This window comes from Thunnus thynnus, chromosome 8 (assembly GCF_963924715.1).
Source record: "Thunnus thynnus chromosome 8, fThuThy2.1, whole genome shotgun sequence".
NCBI classification, from domain to species: domain Eukaryota; kingdom Metazoa; phylum Chordata; class Actinopteri; order Scombriformes; family Scombridae; genus Thunnus; species Thunnus thynnus.
The window spans coordinates 25,602,426-25,628,320 of record NC_089524.1 but is presented as its reverse complement, the minus strand read 5'-3'; the positions used below and the strand labels follow the sequence as shown (position 1 = coordinate 25,628,320).

The window sequence follows — 25,895 nt, the reverse complement described above, 5'->3', positions numbered from 1 at the left end:
GAGTCTATACATTCTTTTTTTCAGAAAATCTTGCATTGTATACCTTTAATTAATTATCAATTTTCTTTAGATGTACTCATCAATTCATCAACAATTTTTTCAGCACTGAAGCAGAGATCTTACCATATCACACTGTGGTGTTTTTGCCTTATCTGTTATATTCATATCAATATATCAAGAGCTCATTGTGTATTATCACTTACATACACCTTTATGATGTACAAAAGAATCCATCTGAAATTGATATTGTGCTTGCAACACTGCCTCAATTAAAAACTGATCAACCACAAAATCAAATTATTCCTTTAAACCACCAAGACGCTTAAAAATCCACATGCATGTATATCTACACTCATGCACATATGAAAAAACACAGACACCTGCAGGCGTACGCAGATGTACACACACCTTGGCACATATATACTCCCAGTACAATACCCATTCTCACCCTAACTGGGTCAATCCTTCGTTTATTCGGCTGGGGGAGGGGAGGAGACATGGGTTTTGCTGAAATGGAGGAAGCAAACACCAGAATAAGCCGCCTCACTCATTCTACCAGTGGTGAATCTAGGACAGCTGCGTGAGGGGAGGATGGAAGGAAGCAAAGAAGGAAGGAAGCAAAATGAGAATGGGTAGCAGGGTGCCACAGGAAAGTAAAAGTAGAAAGTACAAGGAGAGCAAATGATGATAGGGTAGAGGGCAGGAAGAGAGAAGAGAGAAAGAAGAGAGGGAAGAAAGAGGCTGTGGAGAGGACAGTGGTTTCATTAGTGAGATTGATTAGATGAATGGTGAAGCTAACAGCCTTTCTGCTCTTTAGCTAAATGTCATCTCTGGGCCTATCAGCACCAGCTCCAACAACAACACATAAATTAGGGAGAGAGAGAAAGAGAGAGAGAGAAACAAACAGAAAGAAAGCATAATCATCATCAGAGAAACACACAGCACAGTCTGCCTGGGGAGGCCTGAGATCACGAACAACAGCAAATGGCTGATCACATCATTTAGTCGCGGGAATGTAAGCAACTGTACGGTGATGTATTCTGATTGTGTGTTTCCATGTGTGTGTGTGTGTGTGTGTGGAAAAAGGCCCTTGAGAGATTTGAACCTGCTCCTGATTTCATATTACTAATCTAAGTACTATCAACCCCCTGACATACACACACACACACACACACACACACACACATACACACACACACACATAAAATCACTAATGACATTCACCCATCCTGAGGGCTTCTTTCTAAAATGTTGCCTTTTACATGAAAACTTAAAAAGTGTGAAATTAGAAAGGTTACTGAATAATTCACACACACACACACACACACACACACACACACACTAACAAAGCGTGTTACAGGGAGTGGAGCTCATATGGGGGGAGAAGTCCTAATTGAAAAAGCCTCTTCCTTCCAGGATCTTGCTTCTGAGGAGATGCAGCACAAAGAGGTAATTAAAAAAGGACTGTGTGATATGCGAGGGTGTAGGATTGTCTCACACACACTGATACAAATTTACATAAACAAATCATATTTTCTGCCCTATTAACTGTATGTCAAAGTGTGTTCTTTTGGGGTTTTGGTTCAGTATGAGAAGAGGAACAAAATACTAAGAACTAGTACACTATTACTATGAGTAGCAGTCCACATGCTGCGTGACAGTAGAGTGACTTGACTTTGTCATGTTTTCTGGTTCATGCTCCTGTGTCAGCAAACACCCACCCTGCTGAGGTCTCCTTGACAAAGACACTCAACAGGAAGAAATTTCTCTACTGAGATCCATACAGAGCTCCCGATGTGATATCCAGGGTGTTATTCCACTAGCTTCTGTAACTCAGTGCAATCTCTCATTAATTGAGAGAAACCTGTTTGCTATTCATATTCAAGGATTACCAAATATCACCTACAGCATCTGCTATTACATTTTTTAAACTGCAATTTTAAACAACTGTTAATGTGTTAGCATTTAAAAAACTACAGCTCAAATAAAAAATGTTTGAGCACTGCAGTATAAAAACAGTGGTAGCGAGATCATCATCATCATCATTGATCATTAATCATTAATCCCCTATTCATAATATCCAATCACATTCTCCTCTTATGACATCTACTGGCTGCAACTCATGATTATTTTCATTATTGATTAATCTATCAAATATTTTTGCCATAATCAACTAGTCTATAAAATGTCAGGAAATAGCGCAAAATGCCCTTCACAGTCTCCAAAAGCTGCAGGTGACATCTTCAACTTGCTTGTTTTGTCTGACCAACAGTCCAAAACCCAAATATATTATGTTTATAATGATCTAAAACAGCAACAACAACAAATTCTTACATTTAAGCAGATGATTTTTCATGATAGTTGACTTGAGCAACTAATTAGCAAAAAGGCTGCAAATTAATGTTCTGTTGGTCAAGTAATCTCTTAAACTAATCATTTTAACTCTTGATGTATTTCAATAACTTTTTAGCTGTAATGTCTAAAAAACATCTAACATTTGTCCCTGCCTGTCCACTGTCACAGCCACTAGAGATGGTTAACAATGAAAAAAGCAATGTAAAAGGCCACTTAAAAACAGAAATACAAAAGACAGATGTTAATTTAGAAAAAAAAATCCATCCCTGTCTAGACAAATTGAGTGAAACACACAGCATACTGTTGAGCAAGGTCATGCTGCAGGGCTGGATGTTTAGTAATCTGTGTTACCACAAATGTCAAATGTGGTAATGTGCTTCATTTACTTTTGGAAAAGAAACCAGAAGTTCCATATTCACTACAGCTCTCTAAAAGGGTATCACTTTTTTTCTTCTTTTTTTCAAGAATATGGTTAATTGCAGAGCTACATCAGCTGGGTGTGAAACAGGGGATATAAAGTAACAGCTGCTTAGAGGCAGACAGACTCCAGTAGACCGACTCTCCCCAGCTATCTTCACCTTTCCTCTTCCCCCCTCGTCATTTTCACTCAGGATGGAGCACAGTTTGCTCTATTAAATCTGTAATGAGATGCAAATGAGATGCAAATCCCTCCCAGAGGAGTGGACTGCTGGAGGGAGGCTATCTGATGTCAGCGTTCAAGAGAGAACCATTGCCTCAGGAAGAAACAGAGAAGAGAAAGTGAGTGTATGGTGTGTGTGTGTGTGTGCAAGAGTATGTAGGCTTGTGTGCCCATGGGTAAGAGAGAGGAAAAAGGCAGAGCTGTTAAAAAAAAGGGCTCAGGCGTTGATTGCAGCTGTAGAAAAATGTTTTTGATTTATCTTGGACACAGGAGCAGAATGGGACCTTCAGTATCACTGCATGGCAGAAAAACTCTGTCGAAGAAAAATAATACCCTCAATCTGTCCTCTGTACAGCTCCAGATAGGAAGCAGAGAGAGAGAGAGGGAGAGAGGCAAAGATAGAAGCTAGGAGCTGGAGAAATGTGAGGGAAAAGATGGAGATTGGGAGGGGGGGGGAGTCAAGGAAAGGCTGATGCAGCCATGCCTGTTGACAAGAGAAAAATACACCTTTCACAGAGAAATAAAGCTTCACCGCCCTCACTGCTGCATTTCCTGTGACATAGCAACTCATCTGGCCTCGCTCACACCACAGAGAGAGAGAGAGAGAGAGAGAGAGAGAGAGAGAGAGAGAGAGAGACCAACAAAAAAAAAGGAAAAAGAAACCGCAGCAATCCGCTTTTCTGACAGCAGTGGGGAAACTACACTATATCTGTAGTTTAGTGCTTTCCACTGCGCGCTCTCTCTCTCTCACTCTCTCTCACACACACAAACATACTTGTTCACCCCATGTGTACAGTGCTCCATTGCATATGGACTTACTGTACTGTAGGTCAGAGTTACGAACCCTGAGCCAGGCTCTTGGCGCTGGTCCTGGGTGTGCTCGCTCTCACCCACCTCTGCACGACTGTCTTTTTTTTTTTTTTTTCTCCTTTCGTCCCATTTTAAGCTCAGCTGTGGCTTAGAGATAAATACATAAAGTTGGATCTGGACACAGAATGCAGTGCCCATTTCTCTAACCCTTGCTCACTTTTCTACAAACAAATACCCGAAGGACCATGTGACGGTGATAAATCTACACTATTTTTAGCTATAAACATAAAGACAGAGTGTCCGAGCTCTCAAACTCCACTGAGACTGAAACAGTGTAGTTGGCTTCTCTGACCCACTATGTATGTGTTACTGTAGCATTTGTGTCAGAGAAATGGCAGCCATCCATTAGCACCTACTCACAGCCTCCTCCACTTGATAACAAAAATAACATCGCACCAGTCAACCAATCAAATCAGAGGTGTGAGATCGTGGAAAGCTTGGAGAGTTGCATATTTTTAATTTTTCATTTACTTATCTATTTGTTCTCTACTGAAATACCTCTTTTCAGTAATACCCTGATTCATTCTGTACTACTATGCATTTAATATGCTGTATCTCTAATGTACTGCTGCACAGACAAGTGTTGATGTGGCCTGTATGTACAGTCAGTCCTCTGCTGTTCACTGGAGCATGGCTGAGGTTAAATGACTTTCTCAAGGGTACATCATTGGGTTTTGAGGGTGAGGAAACTGATAACTAGTTTGCAACCTTATTCACCGTCTTTCTTAGAGCACACACACACAAAATAATATACCAAAAATGTGCCAAGCAATGTAAAGTGTAACTCATCAAACCAACACTGTAAATCAAGGGTGTGCAAAACTGCATACATATATAGAAAGCTAAAAGTTATAACAAAACACTTCTTTATAGTTCTTAAGAGTAGTGAAAAATCAAAATCACATCTGTTTCTCTGTCTTCTGATCCCCAGCTGTTGCTCTTCATCACTATGGCCACAGTCCTTTAGTGTATCAAAGCCATCGTCCTCTCTGTCTCAAAGGAAGGGGTTTGCTTGGACAAACAGCATGTTTGCTTTGCGGTCTGCACCAATTTTATGAGATCTGACACTTTCTCACTATAAAAATCTGTCGGCATTTTCTGAAATATTTAAATGTTATTTATACAGTCATTCTTTTATTTCCTATTGACATTGCAAAGCGAATAATTGGTCTTAGTAGCCTCGCTCGGTCAGTTCCTAAGCAGACTGAAATTGCTTTGGCATATCAACATGGCTTGCATTGGGGAAAGTTGGGTCTCTGTAAATTAAAGAGCACAGACTAAACCTACTCTGTGTGAAAAATGTCCTGAGATAACTTCTGTTGTTATTTGGCACTAGTAAGAGCATGGCTACGAAAAGCAGGAGGAGGAGGACAATGAAGGATATGGAGAAAATGAGAGTTAAGAAATCTTGAGTGGGGCAATTTGTTTTGCACAAACAAAAATTACCCTTGTTTTTTATTACTCTCTGTTGTGTAGTGTTAATGACTGTTGATTGGTTAGGAGGATGTAAAATGATTGGGGTAATGACGACTATGATGGTGATTGTGATGATTAGTGTAGCATCAAAACAATGAATGGGGAAATTCAAGCCCCATTTATCATGCTGGCAAGTGGTTTCATATTTTTTAGAGTCCAAATATTTTGGCATATAATCACTGTCGAAAAGACACTCAAATAAGCAAGTGGGTGTTTGTTTTGTGCAGTGAACATGGCTAGAGTCCCATGTCTGTGGGAAGAATGTGTATATCTATACTCAACTGTCACACAAGATGCAACATTATTTTTGCTTGTATACATTGCGTGGTCATCTTTGTATTGCTAATTGTGACTGCCATGTTTAGTTTTACTGTAGCACTGTACGATGTACAATGGTTTGACATGTTATTATTAGCATTAATACTGAAACTATGGCACTGAATGTGAGTGAAAGAAGGGATTATGGAGACGCACCATTACATTCACGACAGACCTGTTTGTTTTTTCCGCCTCTGTCTTTACATCTTGTGGGTGTAATTGTATATTCAGAGCACATAAACTGCTGTACTGTGTTGCATTGCAATGGACAACTCATACAGCCAGAGCGGTGCTGTTAGATGTGGCATCGAAGACAACGCTAAATGCTAAATACCGAACCATAAGTAATGAGTACACACAGCTGCACAAACACACACATCCATATGCATATACGCAATGTACACTGCTGCCGTGCAGACTATTATTGTGTGGATTCAAATTGTAGTTCAAACTACCGCATTAGATTTATAGTTTGTATATTTCTGTATTAGCAAGGGCTTACACCATAATGTTTTTGTGATTTTAGATCAACCGCAAACACAGACAGTGAAATAACTGAAAAACACCTTACTATAACAGTTCTTTTAATGACACATCCAATGTTACCCTGTGTCTCCCTCCTTTTATTTCAGCTCTTCACTATCAGCAATAATGAAACCATTAAAATGCTTTAGGAGGCTGGACTGCAGGCTCGTCTTTTGTCAAGGCTGATAAAGAAGCTGCTCTACTGTGAGTTGGTTCCTTGGTCCGTTCCAGCCATGGTTGAGTGAGCTGCACTTAAGACACCTGCTGCTCATTACACACAACAGGAAAAGGTGACCACTTCAATCAAGATATTAAGACAGGAAATGAAATGGACAGAGAGGGTACATCTGGGGGAGGAGGAGGTGGAGGAGGACAGGAGAGGAGATGGAGCTCTACAGTGTCCCAAGGTTAAGAATGAGGAGTGGAGAGGATTGAGGCTTATTCTCTGGCATTGCGCCCAGATGCAGTGTTGTGTCCCTCACCTTCACTCAGCTGAAAATTCCCCAGCACTCAGAAGTGTGTGTGTGTGTGAGTGTGTGTGTGTGTGCCCTGTCCACCTGACATCTCTTAACAGTAATAATGTATTCCCTCCTATTAATATGTTATGGATCAGAGAGTATATTATCGATCCACCAGCTCAGCCATATTGAAACCTGGTCCATTCCCTTCACTGCTTCACCTGCTGCCTCCTTCTCTTTCCACTGCTGCACCACTGAGGACTCACCCATGTTAAACCTCCTGATAGAGCACAAGTTTCTTTTACCTCATTTACACCAGGCATTGAAATGTGACCAGTATCTGTATACATTTTCTGGATAAGGAAATGCAAACCAACCACCAACTCAAATGCATGCAGAACTCACTGTGATCAGAATGCAATCGGATCAACCAGACCACATGTGGAAGTGGTCAGTCTTGCAATGTGATCGGACAACAGCCAGGTGTAAATGCAATCTGTACAGTGTGACCGCATGCAAGAGAAAATCCAAGAAAACTGAAAGGCCACCTAACACTGCCTCCTCCTTCTAGCTGGTGCCGCAAAAGTACAAGTAGTAGCAGAAGCTAGAAGCCTTCCCTTACAAAAAATGAATGATGCACATCCATGACATCGTTTCCCTTAACTTGGGACGCACCATGTTTGTTGACAAGTCCACCAGCCCTGTCTAGCTAATATTTAGATCCAATCATAGGCCCCTGAGCAATGGAGCAAGTGGAGTAAATTCGTCCCCATTATTCAATTGAGGGAGCAAAATTATGGTTTTGCTACCCCACTTTTTGTCTTTTCAAAAATAAACTTATCATACAGTCCCTGTAATCAGGTGATTATATTTAAGCAGTCTATATCAATGATCATTTTACAGACAGGATAGGCTGTGAAGCTGGGACATTCACAAAGGAGCCAAATCAGTGTCGGCTCTTTTAGTGTAACGTGGCTATTAACAGGGCTGCCAACTCTCACGCATTGACCGTGAGACTCACGCAACTGACTATTTTCACACACTCTCATACCACACGTCCATTTTCTCATGCAGTAAAAATCAAATTCATAACTGATAATGTTGCAGTGCTAAAAGAGGACACTGACAGTGACGGACAAGACAGAGCAGCACAGTGCAACAGCAGCACTGTGCAGTACTGAGTTATTCAGACCATCAGGGGGAAAGCAAGAAATAGTAGGTTGCAGTGTATCCCACAACCATTTTAGGCTACATAATGTTTTTAATAAATATAATTTCAAATATGAAATAGCCATTCTTCCAATAATTTCCTGTGCTAATCCATCCAGTTATATACTGCGTGCATTCTTGGTTTTCATAACACCCTCAATCTAACTAATCTAGACTAGTGCAGGTGGCTGTTTCTTGACTTAATCCAAGAGGTTAGGAGGTGTAGAAATGCAGGAAATTTGTTTTAAATTACTATTTTTTTTCTGTGGTAGGACCCCCAGAACCTCTCGGCCAGTTATGTATCTTTCCAAGTTTGCTCCCCCATTTTAAAACATAACCAGACACCTATGGATCCAATCACAATGTGCAGGGAACCGAGATAACATTTATTATCAATACCAGGTGTTGAAAGGCTCATGGATCAGATAATGTATCCAGATACAGATCATGTGTTAATACTAGATAAATCTCCTTATATTTTTCATTACTTGTGTGGACTTTGAAGTGACTACCTTGATCCCTTATCTTCTGTAGCACTGACTGATGTGCAGTATAGCTAAACATTATCCAAACGTTACCTATAAATAAGCTGCCAAGTGCACACAAAATTAGCAGATTGATCAATGAATCAACAAATATAAAATTATTCAACAACAATAATGATAAGCAATTATTATTACAGGCATTTATCAAGCAAAAATACCAAACATTTAGTGGTTCCAGCTACTCAAAGAAGGTTTTGTACCTTTCTTAACATTTTAAATTGAATATCTCATGACAGAGGTTATGCCTCTCTGCCTTTGTTCATTGTCAGCACCGGCAGAATTGATTAAATGCAGTTGGAAAAGGAGCAAAAACATCTTACCTTGCGAGGCAGCTGGATTCGCAAGATCACAACATCACAAGATCACAGGAGAATCCATCTTGTCAGGCTTCAAGTTACGTGCTTGTGTCCGAACCACCAGTGGTTCAGATCAATCAGTGTCCTATGAGGATTCTTGCGTGATCTCGTGATCTTGCAAATCCAGCTGCCTCGCAAGGTAAGTCAGTGATAGACAGTGATAGACTGAAGGTTCATCCAATCACCTGCCAAGTATTTTTTGAAAGTCCCTGCCCTTTCCCAAACTGTTTCCAAGGACAACTTCTCAGATGGTTCTGTGTAACAAACCATCTGGCATGTCAGGTTACAAAACATGTGCTCTTTCAATAAAAAAGTATGCCTAAAGTGTACATACTTCCTCTCCTCAAAGAAGTATATCTTTATCGACACAACCGACGCTGCCATACTCTATCACCATAATTGATGTTTAAGTTTCTGCTGCATTGCATTTCACTTACAACAGCCCCTTGGATCAGCCTGGAAAAAAACAGTGACTGTGCACTTTGCTGCTGCAACATTATTTCTACACTTCTCTCTAGGAGGGAGGCCAAACCTTTCTGTTGCACAGACAGACTTGTTAAGGCTGTGTTACACCTTATCAGTATCACAGGCTTTTCTAAAAGTGAATGTTAGCAGAAAAAGTTGTAAAACTTAGAGCAATCCTCACAAAAACACATCCACACAAACACATATACACATTGAGAATATGCAATCATTAAAGTATAATACTTAATAAATTATTTCGTTATGTTTGCATAAAAAATAATTAATGGTGGAACATACAATCTTTTAACAATCGAATAATCAGACATTTGCTACTTAATTGGTTTTTCAGATGATAGTAAAGTAAACATCACTGGGTTTTAGACTATTGATTGGACAAAACAAGACATTTGAAGATATCATCTTGGGCTGTAAGAATTTATAACAGGCATTTTCAGCTATTTTCAGACATGTCATTGACAAAAGGATTCATTGAGAAAATAACTGGCAGGTTAATCGATAATAAAAACAGACATTAGTTGCAGCTTGAATACAAACTAATTATATGAAAATGAATATGGATATTTTTCCAGCATTTAGCTCTAATTTAGGGCACAGCCAGCAGTAGCTTCTCCAAATATAGCGACTGACAATTTGTTCCGACACAGAGCAGTATTTCCAACCAAAGGCATCTCTGATATCTGCAAACTACACACTACCAAGACATTGGTAGACATTACAGACAGCAAAATATAAACACAAGCAGTCTGCATTCATAACAAAAGATGCGAGACACTGTCAACAGATTCATACATGTACATACGCAAACAACACTTCCCACACACCAGAACTTGTGATATTCATATAAGGAGATGAAAAAGAACGTGCTCCTGTCCGGGGCACTGGCATGCCAGATAGTGATTGTGTTGAGTAAATGTGATTACCTGAGAAGGGAGTCACTCTCTGGAGGCAAACGCCACCGAGTTATTACATTCACATTATTCCCAAACTAATATCATAGCCTGCCAATCACTTACAATGCATTCCTTAACCACATGCTGACAAGTGTGGAGGCACCACACACACTTGATGTGAAGGAGAGCCATACACACAAGCAAATGTACATGTAGATAGAAACACACCCACACACATCTACTCTCACATTTACGCAAGGAGAGAAGTAATAAAACACGCAGAATGAATCCAGACATGCGCACACATTCATCTGACCAGGCTGCAAGCCAGCAGACATGTGTACACACACACACACACACACACACACACCTCCCCGGAGGGCCCCAGGGTGAGGGGAATCGTCCTCTTCATCTGAAGTGGAGAGGAAGCCCATTGGCCAAATTAGATTCTGCCATTTCCTGACGGAGTTAAGCATCAATCTGCAGCGCTGCACCGTGATTCGCCGTGACCTTGGCCTATCACAGCGCAGTGTCTGGGAGTGCTCAGAGAGGCTCTTAATCAGACCTGGAGGACATGGGGCCTATGATGACATTACTCAGCCTTTATCTCTCTACACACGTCCCTCTGTTTCTGTGCGTGTCTGTCTTCCAATCTGCCCTCTCCTCTTCCCTTCATTCCTTCTCAGCTCCAGGGTGAGGAGGTGGCTCCAACGCTCAAATGGATGCTTACTTAACCTGACCTCTGAATGTAATCTATGTTCATTGATTCAATTCTGTGCTGACAGTGCCCTCACAATGTTGACCAAACACAACAAAACATGGCCCTTTTTTATCAAATGTGACCCATTTTCACATTTTCTACTCAACAGGTGCATCAACAGGTGCAGTTTCTGCATCACTGATTGCATTCCAACATCCATCCTAATACTGCACACACACACACACACACACACGACCATCCCCTAAACAATACACACACTCATCCTCATTCTGGTGCTACTGCAATCCCATTGAGAGTGATGAGATTCTGCTGAGATGGAGATAAATGAGCCTTCATTGCAGCCATGATGGCACCAAACAGCACCAGAGAGAGGGATGAGAGGAAGAGAAGCTCTCCTCCTTCCAATCCCCTCCCACCCTCATTTGCCGTGTCCAAGGGTTCCTAACACATAAGGACACAAAAGGACAATGTACATGCTGCACTTATACACACACACACACACACACACACACACACACACACACACACACACACACACACACACACACACACACACACACCACGTAAAAGAAATATGTGCATTTATATTGCTCATTCACACACACACACACACACACCTATACAGTGCCTCAAACCAAACTCAATCCATAGAGGCAATATTGCAAACACCTACATAGATAATGGAATTCTCTGTCAGGATCTATCGAGGAAAAGCCTTTACCTCCACATGGATAACACACTTGTCTGGAAATACACACACACACACACACACACACACTCACACACACATATATTTATGCACACATAACTTTCTCAAACCCACAGCTATGCTGCATGCTGAATGAATACAGTGAAATCATACCATTTTAGGTACATTTGGCCCATTTGATGATTGAAAGAGATTTGTAAAACCAAAGATATAAAAAGTCTGTCTCATTGTTGGCAGACGGTGTAAGGAGAATGTAATTGGATTTTTTCCCCTCTTGGTTTAACTGATGATGTTGTGCTCCACAAAGAGTAGAAAGTTATGAGTACTGCACAGCACCTGTATACACATTTAGACACATTGCAAAATGCAGTACAGCAAACAGTGTGATATTACAACTGCCAGTATGATGCAGTAGACCTTTGTTGTTTTCAAACAAAGTAATATTACTGCTCATATCCACTCTATATCAGTGCCAGTATTCACAGTCAATATTCTGCGCTTTGGCAATACAGGAGCAAGACCAGAATCTTAATAACCTCAAGTCTACCAATAGCCAGCGAGTGTGTGAATGTGTCTGTATATATATATGTGTGTGTGTGTGTGTGTGTGTGTGTGTGTGTGTGTGTGTGTATGTATATGTATGTGTCTGCTGCTGAGTCACGCAAAGTTCAGAATGGATTAACCTGAGTCAAGCTTAATTCTCAGTGGGTCAATGTCTAGTTGTTACCTCAGAAAGACGTGATGTGACGGGAAAAAGGAAACCAAAAGAGAGAGAAAGATACAGAGGGCATGCAGATCAAACCCTGACTCCACTCACATACACACACAAACAAACACACAGACACACACACATAAACTATATTCCTCTCTATGCCTCTCTCTTTCCGGTTCTGGCTGTCATACAAACATATACACATAAACATGTAGACACACAAACATTCACTGAGGTCCTCAACTGGCTTGAAGCCAATGTAATGACTTGCAGGTTTGGTCTTGGACATTTCAATTGCTTTTCCTGTACATTCATCCTCCCACATCCCCCTACTCTCCACCTATCTGTCAACGGTATAAACATTCAAGCATAGAGGATTATAGACTGATCAGTGAATGCCTAAAATGACTAATTTCACCTCACAACGCTGAGCCATCTTGAGGTGAGATTCTCCAACATCTATTGGAAAGCATGGACATGACATAAGTGACAGCAGCAAGGTTTACAGTAACTACAGAGCTTCACCGCCTGGAGATTCACTATCTTGCTCAAGGCCACTTCAGCAGGGCAAATGCTGTCTGACATGAAAGACTGATCTCAGGCCTTCTGGATGAAGGACAGTTACTCCAGTCACAGCATCTTCTTGCCAATTTGATTCAAAAATGCTCAGCATTCAGCAGCACTGCTTTTATGAGGAGAGAAGCTGGAGTTCAGGTGCAATATATAGCCTACAAATGTAGATGTACATACAACACCCAACCACACTATGGACTGCACCTGACCTGAGGGCTGGCGCATATTTACACAAACATCCCCTTTGTAATGAGGATTTTACCCATCAGTATCAATGAGAAATCATAATGTAAATACGCAAAAAAATCACTGAACTCCCACAGCCAAACTTTCATATGACAAGACACACACATACACACACACGCACAGATGCTCTCAGAGAGCTGTGAGAGCACGCTTCTCTAGCCTGCAGCCCTGAGGCAGCGCCCAGCCCACAGTGATTTATACTCGATTTTCTCGCTAGCCTACTCCAAGCCAGTAAGAAAACACACACAAACACGTCTGTCAGCCTGGCTGAGCTCTGGCTGGCACAACATACATCTCCCTCTCTGTCCTGCTCCATCCATCTCCGGTATTCTCCATTTATATTTTTCTCTCTTCATATCAGCATCTCTATATCAGGCTTCTGTGAGGACATATCCATCTACAACATGTCATAGAAAAATATCTCTTAATGCTTATCTACTTCTCTTTCAACTCCTCTCCCTCAGCTCTGTAGTTCTTACCTAACTTGAACAGCACCACTGAATTACTGTATGAAATGACATGTTGTAGCAGTGTGTATAAGTGTAAAAATCTGACATATTTCTCTACTCTACATAAAGCAACCTTCCTTCTGTACCATACACAGCCTCTAAATACCAATTCAAGCCAAGCCCAAAGCAGACTCTCACACTCTATTACTCATCCTTTTTAAGTGCTGACACACACCTGATGGATCCTGTGCACGGTACCGGTTCCTGCTCCTCTGCGTTGCCACCACACCACGAAGGTCACTGCTGGCCCGCTGTCTCTCTTCCTCCACCTCTCTTCCTCTTCTCTTACTCTCTGTCCTTCTCTTTCTCTCTCTGCTTTGGCCAGAAAGAGAGAGAATCCTTGCAGGAGCAGGAAATCCTCAGCTACAGACAGAGACACTTAAAGACTGTGGAGCCTAACTGCAGCTGAAGCACACCGGAGCTGCCGGCTGACTAAACTGTGAAAGTGGTGGAGGGAGGCTAACGTGGCTAGGCTACGGTCTGCACCACAGCAGCCTACAGACACACAGCCTGAGAGCTCAGAGAGTCGCTAGCTCAAAGCTCACCGCAGCAGAGCTCCGAGTCAGCAACCTAGCCCCCACTCCCCGCCTGCCTCTCTCTTGCTGTCGCTCTGCCTCTACCCCCTCCTCTCCTCTCGCACGGTTACCACATTCCACCTAATAGCAGAATCATATCTTTCTTCTTTAAGAAAAGTAAATGTACATCACTCCCATTCCTTGGCTCTCACGTTTCTCCTCAGCTCACTGATTCAGTGCAGCTGACGAGTCAGCAACATTCTCATCCATCCTTATAAATCTAGTCACTCTTTCTAAGGTGTGTTTCTGTTAGCGCATGGTACTGACAGAAAGCTTCAGAAGGGCTGAGGTCAAGGTAGAAAGTGTTTAATTGTGCATTTCATTCCTTCAATATATGAACAGGCAACCAACATTCAAATGTTCAATTCTTTGTGTGTTCTGTGCTGCAAATTTCTTCTTGGGGAAACAGTCAAAACAATCTGCAGGTTTTTATTCCAACTGATTGCCTCTGCAGGTTATTTTCCTGATGAGTAACTGGCATCAACACTCGCAGATAGTTTTAGTTTTGGTTTTATTTGCCCAAATTTTGAGATATCCATCTCTGTGATTTCTGCCTTCACGTCGGTACAGTTAAGGTGGAATTTGGATTGTGGTGCTAAAACCACAGAAAAAATCATTTTAAAAAGGTTCATAAGCAACTTTTGTTTCCAAAAGGCATGTCCATATTTACCCTGGATAATCCTCAGATCGCACTGAGCAGTTTTCATGATAGAAATACTTTCTGCTGAAGAAACAATCCCTAAGAAAATGGTTCAAAGTAGACTGTGACTATTTTGATAATCAAATATTCATTTTAGTCTTTTTTATTTATTTAAGCAAAAATGCCACCTCCTCTCAAATGTGATCATTTTATGCTTTTATTTGTCCTACAGGGTATTACACTTAATAACTTTGGGTTTTGGACCATTGATTGGACAAAATAATAACATTTGAAGATGTCACCTTTGACTCTGGGAAATTGTAATAGTCATTTTTCAGTATTTTCTGACATTTTATAGACTAAACAATTAATGAGAAAATAATGGGCAGATTAATCGATAATGTAAATAATCATTCGTTGGAGCCCTAGTTCACAACAAAACCACTGGCACATAAAAATGAAACTATCCGCATGACCAGATACCAATAACAGTAAATGACAATGTTTGTCATTTCAATTAAATGACCATTTAACACACAAATACACAATATAAATGCACACTTCCCTCCTCAAGACAGCAGGGGAGACAGAAATGGAAGAGAGGAGGTGGCACTCAGATGAATCCAAATCCACACACCGCCACCTTCACCGCCACCATTTATCATTTAATGTATTCATCCTCTCCAAACCTAATGCCCTGACAAAGACAGGCTTATTCAGCCCTCCCTAACACACAGATTAGCCACATACAGACTACACATACAGACACCCGCACAGGGGAGAGGGAAGAGATGAACACATAAACAGTGGGAGGGGAAGTCAAGTGGAGCGTCGCCCATTGGGAGAAAAGAGCAACTCAGGAAAGAGAGGAAGCTGTAGTAACTGTATCAGGCAGGCTTAGATCGGAGAAATGTTGGAAATAATTAACTTAAGCCAAGTGAGTAAAAAAAATAGCATAATAGCAATGATGTGCCATATTTCTAACACAGATTCACTCTTATGTCTCCATTATACAATTATGATAAGATGTGTTATTTCAACATGAGTGGTGAAATGTGCACTGATCTAACATAGTGACTGTTCAAGGGGGCTGAGAGAAGAAAATGACAAACTCATAAAGAGTCTGTCACAGAGCTCTGCCAGCTTGTAGAACAAACAGTAAAAAGATATGAAAGAAAGCCATCACTCAGTTTTCTCTAAAATTTCTTCCAGCCCTCTCCACCCCTCCCGTCCCTCTATCCCTCACTCTGACTGCGTTTTCATCCCTCACCCTCCTTCTCTCTCGCTCTCTCATCTCAACAAGGACATTCAGTGCATCACCACTAAAAAAAATGTCATCTCCATCTCCACTCATGGCTGTTGCTATGGCCACAGCAATAAACCTGACTGTGCTGCTTCACTCCACACTAAATGAGTGCCTGTAAAGGATGTGCTTATGCCCTTACATGCTCACTGTGTCAAAGCTGTAAGGAAACGCACACGTACCTACAACATCCTTCACTGCGAGACAAGATATATTGCGGCTTCCCACGGATCTATACAGCAGGATTCACGTGGGTATTAGAACATCATTACAGCCAGGAAATTAGTTTTGTCATGAATATAGTTCCTTTCTGCTTCCTGGTGATGAAGTTGTTGTAAGGAGCCACTTGAGCAGTCTATTGACAGCTGTCGAGTGTGGCCATAGGGGTAGATTGATAAGCAAGTGTGTTAACTGTCATTTGGCAGAGAGGAGATTACGTATAAGTAATGACAGGCTGAACGGCATTTAGATGTGGAATTCTGTTCTGTCTCCCTGCTACTGTCACACGCTCATTAGGAGCATCAGAGCATGTCATTAACATACACACATACGCTCACTAAAGCGTATCATTAAATAGATTTAATTATCTAAGTTTCTGAGTCTCTGAATAACGACAACAAGTGCAGAGTGCATTCAACTTCCAAACAAATGACTCTCGTCTGTTCATTTCTAATTAGTGCAGAGAAGAGGAAAAAGATTGGTATTAACCTGGGCTTACGCAGTCTCTGTGTGTCTAAGTGTGTGTTTAACTCCGTGTGTGTGTGTGTGTGTGTGTGTGTGTGTGTGTTCATTCTCAAGTAATTATATTTCCAGGCAGTGCTGAGCAGAGAGGGGCAGGCCTGTGTATATTCCATTCGGCTTATCAGACGTGTCCAATCGTGAGGCAGATCAGATCGAACTGTAAAAGCTCATTAATTACGGATGGTTGCTGAGCGACGGAGAAAAGGGAGGAGGCAGGCTGGAAGGGGTGAGGTGAGGGGACTGATGGGTGAGGAAGTGGATGAGGTACAGTATGGGAATGCTGAAGTTGAAAAATAACTGAAAAAAAAAATCTTCCTCTGGTTTGTATTTGAGAAGTAGCCAGCAAACATCGATTTGGAGACCAAAAGGTAAATGTCGCTGTCCATCTCTGCTGATGGAGGCTCACATAGTGTCATTCATACATGAAAAAGGCTCACACAGCATACACTCAAAGAACACACACGATTAAAAATTTTTTTTAAAAAAGGTGTTTGGCTAAACATTATACAGAAAAAATGTAATCTGTGGGGGATATCCTTGAAAAAATAAAATTATAGTTGGGTAACACTGATAGGATTATGACTCTCCACATTATTATCCTCCTGCAAATTAATGTAATTATGTAAATTCACCCCTTAAGAGTAAGTGTTTATCAGAGCAATATCTATTTGTGAATACTGTTATGATGCCAGGGATGAACTGAGTCTCCTCAAGGAAATAAGTCATTTGAATAAAAAGCAATGCTGAAAAAATGACTCTGTCACAGAAAGTAGTGTATAAATTATGTGTGAAAACTAGAACCACCACTTTCTAACAAGGCATACGTAATAGAGTGGTCTAAGTTGGAACTAATGGCTTAATAAGTGGTTCATAAAAATATATTAATGCTTTAAAGACTGGTTGAAAGCTATTAATAAAGAGCAACTTTTAGGTATCCAGGTTGACCAGTTTATATCCTCCTCCAGCAGAACCCTCTTCATCCTTTTGGCTAGCTCTTAAAATCATCCCAAGAACTGCAGGGCATCCTGACCAAAATCTATTGATTAAAAACTAGAGCAGCGCCTGTTCGAAACAACAAAGGTGTGAATAAGTATATACACCAACAACATGAAAGGAACTAACATTCTATTATACACAAATGTTAAGTGCTGTAATCGTGAATCTTTTCTCATTTCAAGTATAATGAGGGCTGTATTTTAAAAATACATAACAGAGAGCTTTTGAAAAAATGTGCATCCTAAAATAAAGTGAATTGATCATACTGGGCTCTTGGATTGTTTATTTTCTGTGGCTTCGGTTTGGATAATATGAGTGGGTATGTTTGCTCAAAAGATTTGTGCTTATATGGGACATACTGGTTTTGAACTGCTCGTGGGAAGTAGCCAAAGAGTCTGTCCATTCTTGATTTAAAAGCTGTGTTTTCACTGTCAACTTTTCTCTTTTTAGAGCACGCAATGTGAAAAAAACTTTTCTCTGACTCGCTGCACAGCTCTGATCACAGGCCGTGTGATCATTGCAAAAAATGTGCATTTATGTATACGTACACATTGATATATGGGCTGACTATCTTATATCTTATATGCTGAATTTGAGAAATAATACATACTCAGGATAAAATTTGATGATTTGGAAATTAGGGCCCCACCGATACTGGATTTTTGGGGCCTATACAAAAACAAACAAAAAAAAACAATATTAATATATGAGCCAATAATCTATATATATCATCTCTGTGTCCAACAGTGTGTGAACAGCTCGCTGTTCGCTTGTTTATTCAAAGTTTATTAATATTAAAAACGTGTAGCATGTCCAAGCACGCCATGTGAAAATACTTTTCTCTGACTTGCTGTACAGCTCTGATCTCCAGCTGCGCTCATGACATGCAGTCGCAGAGCCCTGAAGATCCGCCCCTCTTCTGCACAGAGCGTTGTTTGCTTGTTTATTCAGAGTTTATTAATATTAAACACGTCGCGTGTCCAAATTGCACCAAATTTGACACTGCACGTCCTTGAGTACTAAGCAATAGACCCCTCAAGTGTGAAGTCGATCGGATGAACAGTTGTGGAGATACATGAAGTACAGACAGAGAGAGATACAGAGACACCTTCCTTTATAGTTAGATATATGAACACAACTGCAGATATGATAGATTATAAAGTGAGAAACCTCAAGACCCTTGGCTTTCTTATAAACAAGCCATCATCAAGTCTGCAGTTATAAATGTTAAGTTATTAATAAAGGGCCCTCCAAGCAACCAAGTCACTGGTTGTAAATGTACATTACCAAAAGAAACCTTACTAGAAAGTAATACTATTCAGCTTAGATGTAGAAATCCTTAAATATGTTGCTGTGCATCTAAAATAAAAAAGGTCACAAAGGAACAAAAGCAAGGTTTTCAGTCTTCTTCAGTCTTTTAAAGGATTGTACTGTAGCTCTTCAGTCTCAGTGCAGCACTTTTTGACATGAATTCATGCAGCAAAAGCTCAGTTTGAAGGACTTTGGTGATTGAATTCAATAGAGCCATCTTTTATAGTTCTGTCTCCTTCACCGTCATTGTCACCAGCCCTATGCACTATATACAAACACTGAAAGCCTGTATTTGTGCACTTCATCCAAATAACTTCACTAAATCTATTTACATTACAGTCCCATCACCCTCCTCCTGTTTTCCTTTGTTTTACACTTCTATGCTGCTATGTTACCTGTCCTTCTTCCACTGACAGCTTACAGAGCAGCTATCTACACAGCTAATCAGAGTTAACAGGGTCAGAGAGCTAGCAGCAAGACGCACGCACACACACGGATACATGCATCGCCTTTTTCCATTAGCCAGTGACAGACTCCCAGATGAATAAAACATAGTACGTAGATGATCATGCCGCAGTCTCCATATTAGAGCATACGCATACATACATGCAAACATATATACTGTACACACATTCATGGCGGGACATGAGAAACCAATTCCCGTTCCGTCACACCCACCTACAGGTCAGAGATAATCATAAAAAGTAATTGGTACACACTCTTGAATATATTAATGTTTGATTCGGGCTCCTTCGAACTCCCACATTCTCCCTCTCTGGTCACCAATGGATTGGTAATACGGTGCAGTTTGTTAATCAAGATTGTTCTCTTCTACAAAGATTTTTTCCCCAAATTATTTCCCTTCGGCAAAAAAGTATAGAAAATTATATGTAATGTGTTTTTGTTGACAAAGATTACCACCACCGAGAAGACCAGCAACCTCTAATAGCTTCTACACTGCATTTTAGATTGTGTGGCATCAAGTCTTTTTTCAAAACTCGATCAAGATTTTGCAGGAAATGAACAGATTTCCAGCACAAAGGAGACAGCTAATAGGGAAGCAAAGATTTAAAGGAAATTTGTTCTTATTTATAGAAACACAAGCATTTACAATAGCGACCATTTATTTACATCTATTCTATCAAGGTATAACACATTTGCCAATGATATATTGATATTTTAAAATGCTATGTGCAGCACATTTAAGCACCTCTCACCAATAACTCCCCAAAAGAGCATCTCTGTTTCCCTCTATTTAATCTACTCCTTCTTCGCCCTCCTCCCCCTCCTCTTCCTCCTCCTCCTCCTCCTCCTCCTCCTCCCTCCTCCTCTCAGAGCCTTCTGCGATGTCTGGGTGTCATCAATCTGATGGTGGTGGAGTGGTACCCATTACAGTCGCACACCCTAAATCAATGACTGATACAAGGGAGTGTATGTGTGTCTGCATAGCTGAATATTGCAGTGAAGAATATTGTGATGTTCCTTCTCCTCCTCTTTACGATGTCTTTTGATTCCTCTCCCCGCACTGCTGATGATCTTACTCTACAGGAGGGCCTAATGAGCTGACGTGCCTTCATGAATAAAGAGAGAAAACCCACGTACACAAATGTGCGAGCACACACATGCACACAAATGACTCAGACTGTTTGTTTTAAAGAGTGAACAGTGTGATAAATCACAAATGCTGGTTAGAAATAAATATTTGCATGTGCTAATTGGACTCATTAATGGAAAAGATATGAGTGGGGGTGGGGAGTGGAAAAAGATGAGTGACTACTTAAATATACACCACTGATCAGCTATCTAATTGGAGCTTTGTAATGCATATGCACTCACACTCAACACTGTTTGTGTATTGGTGTGTTGGGCTGTGGCAGAGGAATGATTAATACCTTTCTTAGACACGCACTCAAATGCACACACACACACACGCACACACACTCACTCAGTCGAAGGCTCTTCACTGAACCCCCGTCTCCAAAGAGGCTTTCAAGTAAATTAAGTTTGGGTTTAGGGTCCTGTTTATATTAATGAGTCCACTGCCGGTTGAGTTAGACCCAGTGCTCTGTGTTATTACCTGCTTGATAATGAATGCCAGCTTGACTAGCAGCAGTCAATGGAGGCTGCCACACACAGCAGATAATGCTGAAACTTGCCACTGGCTTGCAAGAATAGATCAGCTGCAATCTCCTTAGACTAGAAAATGATGGCATGGAATGGTAAATGCAGATAGTAACTGTGACGGACCTGACGGCTGAGAGGACTTTACCTTATACTAGACCAATGTTACTCAGTGCACGGCTTGCCAAGTTTCAATTGGCGGCTCGCATTGCAGCTAATAATTATGATTAGGGATGCCCCACAAAACCCAGTTCTGAACTGGAACGGGGTGCCACAGCGTGCTTGTTAAGCTAATAATGAAGTGTTATGAACAAGCTAAAATGAAGGCTGTCTGTGTGTAGCCTGACTGTTTAGCTTAGTTTACAACATATAATAAAATATGGCAAATTGTTGTAAACTTAGCTACTGGCTGAGATGGCAGCCCCCCCCCCACGCAAACCTGCCCCTCCTCTCTCTACCAGCAGTACCTGCAGCAGTGAATCCATATTAGCAGCAGAGGGAGGAGGACAGAGGACAGGATGAATGACTGAATAAAGAATAAAGAACATAGAAATCATTCACTTTCTAAACTTTAGTCAGTATTTTGATGTCTGACATATTTATTTCATTGACATTTAGAATTGTTTCCAGTGAGATATTATTGAGTTTATATAGTGACTTTCTGGGGTTAAACATTACTTTTGCTGTTCTAGAAACAATATTTAGTCATATTTAAAAACATAAATCATTTCAAATCCTGTTCTGAATTTATCCTTTTTTTAAAATAACATTTTTTTAAAAGTAATGTAATGACTGAATGTAATGTAATGAATGAAAAAGAACCAATAAGAGTATCGATAAAGAAGCGGGCTGATGAGTATCGATAAGATTAGTAGTATCGATAAAATCTTAACATTACCCATCCCTAATTATGATAACATAGCCAATACAAATAATTCACAAGGACTGCAACAACAAACTACAAATATAACATAGAGAAAGTCAAGGAAATGCATGCCTGCTTCTGCTCAGCCCAGTATTAAGGTAACCCTGTTTTTAGATTGTATTGGCTGCATTACATGTTGTATGTTGTGAGATGACAAAATATTAGGCAGCTTTACTTAATGGTTAGGGTGGATTTTGGTGTTTCGCGATAGAAGTGGCTTTCCTATTGACTGTCTCCTGCCAGTGTGGCTCCCATGAAAAAAATAGTGAGGAGCACTGTATTAAACCTTGATCAATTAGCATTAGCCAATAATTGAACACATTTGTTTGAACCTTCCTGGAATAGCAGATTGGAAGCATTTGTCACAAAGGACAATACAATGAATGCCTGGAAGTTTAAACTATTTTAGAGATCATTGCGTAAACATTCTGTGATGAACTAATCCCAATATTGAAAGCCCAACTTATCATTTGATTCAGTTCACCACTAATACATGCATTGTTACTAATTTAGCTATAGGTCTGTACTAGTGCGTTTCATCTGTATTCACTCTTCTCTCACAGCGTGAACACATTAAACTGTTGTTCAGTGTATGTGGCAACAAAATGCTAGATAGCAAAAATACAGGTTGGAAGGCTCAGTTTATCACAGATGATGAATAGTCCATGAATGAACTTAATCAGCCTGAATAAACTATGGGTGAAGGCTGGACATTTTCAGCCTGCAATGCAGCAGTGGCCAACATGGCAAGTAGACAGAGCTGAGCATCATCAGCTCATCTAGGTAGCACAAATGGCGTTATGTTCCTGCATAGACCTACACTATGAGCTTCATTTTAGCAGTTTAATTAAACCACTGGGCATGGTAAACCATCATTTTATTCTCTCTGTGCTCACTTTTTCTAAAATGTACTAACACACTGTTGCAGCAACTGCTCTATCCATCTGCATGTTTACAGCACATAAAAGTCTATTCTCTCACAATGGTCAAATGTTATTCTAGAGAAAATACAAAATTACTGACTTAAGAGTTTGATCATAAAAACTCAATGAATTAGCTGAGCAACATGAATTGATGAAACTATCTAAACATACGATCATTCATAAAAATATAGATCTTATTATGACCACTGTGCCATGAGCAAACAACTACATCAGTGCTTTCAACTGGAAATACCAACTCTGCAGAGATATTTTTGTTTTCTGAATTTCAGTGCTTCCTAAAAGTCAAAATTGTGTCATAAAATAACCTTCATACCCTCAAGGGCTAGGCTGTGTTATTCAGTAAAGTTAGCTAGTGAACAAAAGCCAAGTTAACCATGACTGCAGAGAGGAATGACTCAGGGCTTGATAGACAGTACAAAATGTATGCTAACTTATAACTTACTATGTGAAGTTGTTTGGACGCTCTTTGGTGAATGGCAGTTGTCCCGAGCAGCCTGTGTAGCCTCAATAAGACCAGCTATTGTAGCTAATCTTGCTAAGAGAAAACCAGTTGCATGTGGCCTAAAATGTCACAGCAAAACCCTCCACTAATCAAATCCAATGCAACATACGGTATAACTATCCCCTGAATATGTACTTGGTGGTTATGTCAAAGCAAACAACTAATAAAAGTTGAGGTCCCGTTTGATTATTTAGTAATGACTGGCAGTTAGCATTAGCCTTGCCCCTCAGACTCACTTCAGGCACTTTCCCCTCCGGGATTACTTTCATCTCTCAGCCACGTCACCAACACTTTGGCACCACCGAGGCTTCTGGTAAAAAATACAAGGTCTCAGCAACTTTCTAAGGCAACTATTAGTTGCCTTAGAAAGTTGGATTTGTTCAGGTTTCTGTGTCTGACGGAGAACCTGCTGAACCTGCAGAACACACCCCATTCCTCTTGCTAACAAATGACTTGAATCGCTCACTCATGAATTCATGATTATATTATGTAATTTTAAACAAATAAAGATATTTGTTACATTTTGTTTGAAAGCAAAACAAAGCAAAGTCAATTCCCAAAGCCCAGGTATTGGTATCAGAACTGAAAAAGTTGGATTGGTGCATCCCTACTTCTCATGTCGTTATAAACCACACTATGAGGAATCACTATGTCTATGTGAATCACTATCTTTGAGGAAACAGTCACTGCGATGGACAGAGAACCAACTATTAATATCATGTCATTTTCAGGAAGCTGGAAGTTTATTTTCTGGTTTTGCCGCATAACATGTATAGAAAAGTGCATAGTTTATGTGTGTTAAATCTCTCAGCGTTACCTTTCTTTAAACTCTCATGTGCTACATCATCTTACATTCAAATTAATAATAGCCAACACTGATGCATCACTGTACCCATTACTACACAGCTAGGTTGCAACCCAGTTCTCTTTTGTCTTTAACTTTTCCATCCACTGTTTGTCTAATAAAACAGAAAAGCCATCAGAATGAATCTTTAAAAATGTTAGAGAGTGCAAGGGAGCAGCAGCTCTTCTTAAATCTTGTCTGACTTAGGAGTAGGGTTCAGATTACAAGCTGCAAATGATGTGAAGTGAGATGATATTTCTTCCTGCTGTAGTGAGCTGTAGTAATAGTAGCCTATAGCTGGATGTTTGAAAGGCTACAGCAGTCCATCTGCAGTTGCAAACAGTGAAATCCACCAGCTTTGCTCAGCATGAGCAGTCAACATTCTTCATGTGTAGCGATTTTGAGTATGGTACCCTGTGGGTATTACATTAGACTGGCCTCTCAGTGTGTGTGTCTTGTGGTGTCTCAGTGGTCTGCTGGTTCTCTATGAGTGAAGCTTCAGCAAGCTTTAATAATTCACCAGTCTCTTTTAGCTCCCAGACAAACCGAGTTTTCACCAACAGGGGATTCAGGGAGCAAGTACAGAGGCAGCTTTGATTTAACTGGAGTCCAGTCTCTCTCTCACAAACACACAGACACACATATAAATGCCATCTTGTGATTTTCTGATATGCTCCCTCACATACTTCCTGCAACAGTAGGCTATGTAACCCCAGTGAAGACAGCCTGATCCAGTGCCTTCTCTCTAAATACAATACAGCATGAAGTCTACACTACTGGACCAAAAATGTCATAATGGGACAACAAGGTCAGGTCTAGTTCAAAAGTTCCTCTAAATGCAACCATCTGTTCCCTGATTTGAGAACACAACTTGTACCTATTGTATCTCTCAGTGTCACACAATTTATTTAAGGCCAGTCGGTGTATAGCCTCATATCACTATTGGGTTTTTTTTGTTTGTTTTTTTAACAGTTTGTGGTTCATTTTTTTTATTTACAGCATCATTTCCAACATCATAGTCCTTGTCAACTCAATGATTGTGGCCAAAAATGGCATTATCATGACAGTATTTGATAGTATTTCCTGAAATATATTAGAAAAGGCTTCACACCATGTTTGCCTAAGAAAATATTATACAAACTGAGCAGTGAACTTTATATTGCAACGTTGTTGGAATGTGTAAAAGAAAAGTGCTTAAACACCACAACAAAGCAGGTTAGTTGTTACAAGTTTATGATAGTTGAGTTTGAATTACTTTAAATGCAATACATTGTCTGTTTTTTAAAATTTTACACATCCATACATGTTTTCATACATGTTCTTGTTTCTCCTCAGTGTTATTAAAATCATTTTTAAAAAAAGGGCATTTATCAACATGCACAGAACATAATAGCA

General features: G+C 40.3%; 1 protein-coding gene across 6 annotated transcripts in view; it reads right to left on the bottom strand.

Annotated features, from left to right (window-relative positions):
* dab1a (DAB adaptor protein 1a) overlaps window positions 1-25,895 on the bottom strand; it is a 239,738-nt gene that overhangs the window by 191,112 nt on the left and 22,731 nt on the right. The window contains exon 1 of one of the 6 annotated variants that reach the window (XM_067597491.1): window positions 13,774-13,925. The exons of the other annotated variants lie outside the window; for them this stretch is intronic. The gene's annotated coding sequence lies outside the window, so the exon portion shown is untranslated. Of the gene's footprint in view, window positions 1-13,773; window positions 13,926-25,895 lie in introns of those variants that run through there. 6 annotated transcript variants of the gene reach the window in all.